Genomic DNA, 5,650 nt, shown 5'->3' with positions numbered 1-5,650 from the left:
TGGTGACAATTTAAAATTAGTTTGGCATAACTGTATTTTAGGACAAAGGAATACAAAAATTATGAAAACGTGTGAGTGAATTATTAATCAAAGCTCTTAATGTTTTTGTAGAGATGCAGGTTTGTAATTTTTTTAAAAAATTAATTTTTATTGTTAGGTAGTAATAGCCATTGTCTTTTTGTATGCAATGCTGACCAAACTGGGTTATGCGGGGATTTTTAATTTATATTGATTTTATTAATAATAAAAGAAAAGAACCTGCTCAACTGTAGCTTGAGTTGACCAACCAAGCTCAACTTCCTGTCACTCATCTGGAGCTGTCTGCAGTTCTTTTGACCTACCATAGAGAAAAAATGTCCTTAATACAAACAGTTGAATTTTGTCCCCACAAAATTCATATGTTGATGTTCTAACTCCCAGTACCTTATTTGGAAATAGAGTCATTGTAGATATAACCAGTTAAGATGAAGTCATACTAGAAAAGGGTAGCTCTCAAATCCAATGTGACTGGTGTCCTTACAAAGAGAAATTGGACAAAAATTTCAACACAGGAAAATGCCATATTAAGATAAAGTTAGAGATTGGAGTGATTCATCTACGAGCCAAACATTGCCCACAAAGCACCGGAAGCTAGGGAAAAGACATGAAACACACATAGAACAGATTTTTTTTTTTTTCCCTCACAGCCCCAGAAGGAAGCAATTCAGCATCACCTGGATCTTAGACTTCTAGATGCCAGAACTGTGAGATGATGCATTTCTGTTGTTTAAGCCATTTGGTTTGTGATACTATAGCACAGCAGCTTTAGCAGATTAATTCAGGGATCTATTTACTACTTGTTGTTGATGAAACCTCCCATTTGGGGAATCTTAATCCCAAACATCCTGGTGTCTCATGCCAGCTGTAATTGCTAAAGATTTCCTCTATTTATAAGGTAGAAACCTCTCACATTGTAATTTTATCTAAACTGATATATTCTGTGGCCTGTTTTTTCCTCCAGTTCTTTCTAGGGGTTTAGATAAACTATAATTTGTCCAAGGTGTCATCTTATCTTTTCTTCAAATATTCTAAGCTCTTTTATATCCTAAGGCTTTCATCCATTTGGTCCTCTCTTTCAGAAGTACTCTTTCACCCCTTCTTTACCTGCTTAACTCCTACATAATCCTCAGTTTTTAGCTTAACTATTATTATTGCATAAATGCTTATTCTTCTTGTTAAATAATTGCTGAACACCTAAACAGTTCATTTATATCCTTATCATCAATTATTGATGTAATCGATATAACTATTGGCATAATAACTTCTGCTATCCTTCTAAACTGTAATTTCTAAGAAGGTAGAGATGGTATATAGTAAAGATTTTAATAGTGCAGATTTTTGTAGTAAAACTTTCTGAGTGCAAATTACGATTTCTCACATAACAGCTTCGGGTAACTTTGGGAATATTCCTAACCTCAAATTTCCTTAGTTTACTCAACTGAAATGGGATGTGCTTCACAGAGTTGTTGAGAAAATAAAAGAAGATAGTTCATATAAATCACTTGCACTGGTACATGTACACATGTTGGGTCTTATGTATATTTCATCCCAGTGCCATGTATCTACTAAACATTTAAATCAGTATTTGTCGAATAAGATATTTTTTGGATTTATTACTTTGTTTTAGAGTGATTAATGATTTTTAGCCACCAAAATTAGTTGGACATAAAGGTCAGATAGGTTGTCAAGCATAGCACTTTGGTGGCCATATTCTTCATTTATATATCTGTGAACTTGTATAAACAAATCCAAGAAAATGCTAATTTTCAGTGAGCAAGGTCAACATCAGAAGGACATTTGACATCATACTATCCTGATACTGTTATGTATGTGCATGTGTGTTAGTCTGTATCCCACTGAAAACAGATGGCACACTCACTTTGGAAAGTGCAGTGTAAATTTAATAAAGATATGATTTACAAAGGTATAAGCAGGATTTGAGGAAACTAACAATGAATAATGTAACACCTGAAGCTTCTACTACCCTTATCTCTGAAGCTTCTACTACCCTTATCTGAAGAGACAAAGAAAGGAAACAGATATTAGAATCTGTAGACAAGAGCTATATGAAAAGGACTTATCTAGGACATCCTGGCTGGAGCTGTGGCATGGCAAAGAGGGATCAGGAAGAATAATTGCTTTAAACTTTCTTATTGTCTTCTGATCTCATGCTAGTGTCTCTCAATATCTAAACTTAAAAAGAAACTCGAGGTCAAAGAAATCTATTGATGATGTTATTCCACATAGGTTAGCTTTTGGGGTAGAGACATACCCATTACATTGGCAAAGATTACAAGAACTGCCAATACCAACTTTTGGCAAGGATATAAGCAACTGGAATTCTTACATATCATTGGTGAACAATTTGAAGTTTTTTATTATTTTAAACCTACACTTACCATATTGAAATTAAAAATATATATATATGTTTTAATATTTGAATTCATGTTGGAAAGATTAAAAAAATTAAAAAAATATGGTTTTAGAGGCAAAGTATTTGATTAAACATTAAACATTTAACTCTGTGAAATTCTATGGTTTCAAGCTTGAAATTTGCTTAAAGTCATTAAGAGAACAGAAAGAAAAGCGATACATAATGTCAGAGAAAAAATGAATAATGTAAGAGACAAAAAACAGAGGAGACCAGGTCAGGTTGGAACACACAGGGCATACTGAACAGGTCAATCTCATGGAAGAGCTGAACCCCACTTTCGTCTGTCTTAACAATAAGTCCATAGCTAACCCAGAGACTCTTGAAATCATTGCAATTTTTTTTCTACCTTGAAAGGTTTCTCAGTTTTTGTAAACATAATTTTTTTCTCTTTGCCTCTGAATGATATGTTCAAGCATCTTTAACATTCAAACTCCTTTTGAGCAGTTTTCTCACAAAATATCAAATATCATTTTTACTTCCTTTTAACCTCAAAGAAAATACAGTTCACATTATTATCACTTATTTCTTCATTCATGTAGTACATGCATTGATGTTGTTTCTGAGCATATCTGAATTCTCTGGCACATAGTCAGAAAGGACGAATCAAATTTAAACTTGTCCCAAAACATTTGTTATAGGAAAGTCACACGCAGTCCAAAGAGATTTGCGTCCTTTACTTAGAAATTGAAGATAATCCTAATTGGTTCTCTTCTATGTAATATATTTATTTTTGCCAGATATTTGGTATATTTTAAGTTTGTAGAGAGCTGTATGAATTAGTGGTCAGCTTATTTATCACCATACGAGTCATCATATTGGACTCGAGAACACTCTTTCTACCCTTTCATTATCCAGTTCAGACAGAAAACACTCCCAATACTGCCTTCCAAAGGTGAAGACAAAAAGCTTAAAATGACTTAATCAAACAAATCTGCTTTATAAAGACCATTAAACTACTGCTCAAACTTAATTTTGTTTCTGTACATAATAAAACTTCTAATCCAAGCACTGCATTTTAGCAAAACGACTGCTGTTAGTCTTTGATTCTATAGTCTCTGAAAAACTGTTCCCAGGGAAAGCTTAATGACTAAAATGCCTATTGCCTTGCTATAAAGGATTCAGCATATTCCTATTTTAAAGCATAGTGCAGGAATTTCTTACTGTGGGTTTCCAGTCTTCAGTGATTATTAGAGTACTTCTACTTGTTTAATTCTCTTTTATATTAAACAGATTAAAGGAAAAGAGTCTTTATTTCAATTTTGAAAATAAACTTTTCCTTTAATTTATCAAGAGAAATATTTGTTTGAATAAGCATAATATTTAAGCCCACAGAAACTGTGGGAATATTTCCAAACTTTCAAACGTTTATAAAGTTTAAAATGTATTTTAATTATTTGTTTAGAAAATTGCCATAGTAACACTTGGCATGAGTAGTTTAAAGATTTTTTTGCTTTTTTTTGCTTTTTTCTTTTCTTTTCTTTTACTGATATTGATCCCATTACAGAAACTGAGGAAATATATTTGAGTGTGATATTGTGCAATTTCAAACATTCAAAGATGAGATATCAATCTTTATTTATATATTTTAATATAACACACTTTCTGATTATTTGAAAATGTACAAAGTGTAAAAACATAGTAAGCATCACCTATTTGCAACAGCCTCTCCAAAAAAACACCATTAATATTATAGATTCCTTCAAATTAGTTTGCATGAACATTGTTTAATCCAGTTGAGATTTTACTATATATTCAATTGTCTTTTTTTACTTCATCTTATAATATAAGCATGCCTCCTCATCATTAAAAAACTCATAAATATTTTAAAATAATTCTTATACATTAGCACAGTTTTAGATTTTCAGAATTTATTGCAAAATAGTACAGAAAGTTCCCAAATAACTCACAACCAGTTTCCCCTATTATTCACTTCTTACATTAGAATTGTATATGTCATAATTAATAATAAATATGAATATATTACTGTTAACAAAAGTTTATAATTTATTCAGATTTACTTAATTTTCTCCTGATGTATCTTTTTCTGTGTCAGTATTTACTTAATTTTCTCCTGATGTATTTTTTTCTGTGTCCAGGACTGCACATTCATTATATTTAGTCATCACACCTCCTCAGGATCCTCTTATTTATGACAGATTCTCAAAGAGATGTTCTTGTTTTTGATAACTTTGACAGTATGAGGAATACTGATTAGGTATTTTGTAGTTATTTCATGATTTATTTTCTTTTTTTCATAATTGAGTGAAAAAGGTGCTTTTTCTCAAATTTTCAACCCTGAGAAACTGGTGGAGTTCCTGGAGGTAAAGCTAATGAACATTTTGTTACCCCCATCTCACAAGATTGAAGTCCCCTGGAGTTTCTTCCTTTTTTGCTAGTTTACACTGAGCCTAAAATAATTCTTGAAATTACCATTTCAGTTCTCCTACCATTTTATGGCTACAGTGACTTTTGCTCCAAGTAATCAGATCTCAACTGTGACTTTCTGGATTCACCTGTCTCTCTAGATTTCAGGGAAATAATGTGCTCTGCAATCAGAGTTCTCTGATGGGTCCAAAAAAACCTCAGAGATTTTAGTTTGTTTGCTTTTTAATTTTTTTTTATTATAATGACAACAGTGACTGTTTCTTTGGATCGAAAACTCCAAACATAAATGTTTTAATGCTCAAAATATTTTATCTATTTATAGTTTAATTGTTTCACTTATTTATCATTAAGTATTTAGTTTTTTTATTAATAGAGATAATGCAGAGATAAACAGTATTTTTAAAATTGTGATTTAATTTTAATTAAACCTTTATAACTTAAATATTGAGTCCGAGTTTATGTACATTATTGCTTTGATATCTAAAGCCATATTGCCCTTCAAAAAACATTATACTATAGTATCCTATAAGAGTGAATAAAAGTGTCCTGTTATTAATGTACTTTTGGAACAATGCATATTATCATGTAAAAACTGACATTTTTCAAGTGAGATATGATGTGTCTAAATGCATTTATTTTATTATAAAAGCATTGGGAGATGTATAAATATATTTATATATGTATTAATTATTTATGTATCTTTTTCTTGATGCTAATAATGTACTTTACCCATCTATATATTGAGATTTTAAAAGGTTATCAATTTGTAAGTCTTATGCATTAAGAATATTA

The 5,650-nt window shown here is 31.0% G+C and overlaps 1 long non-coding RNA gene across 2 annotated transcripts in view; it reads left to right on the top strand.

Moving 5' to 3' along the window:
* Window positions 1–613: 613 nt before the first annotated feature.
* The window catches only part of LOC111729140, a 152,192-nt gene continuing 147,155 nt past the window's right edge, over window positions 614–5,650 (top strand). For both annotated transcript variants that reach the window (XR_002776112.1, XR_002776111.1), the window contains exon 1: window positions 614–743. This is a non-coding gene — a long non-coding RNA (uncharacterized LOC111729140). The remainder of the gene's footprint in view (window positions 744–5,650) is intronic.

This window comes from Pteropus vampyrus, unplaced genomic scaffold (assembly GCF_000151845.1).
Source record: "Pteropus vampyrus isolate Shadow unplaced genomic scaffold, Pvam_2.0 Scaffold249, whole genome shotgun sequence".
In the NCBI taxonomy this organism is placed as follows: Eukaryota; Metazoa; Chordata; class Mammalia; order Chiroptera; family Pteropodidae; genus Pteropus; species Pteropus vampyrus.
The sequence above is the reverse complement of the archived record's forward strand: the minus strand, read 5'-3'. Positions and strand labels throughout refer to the sequence as shown.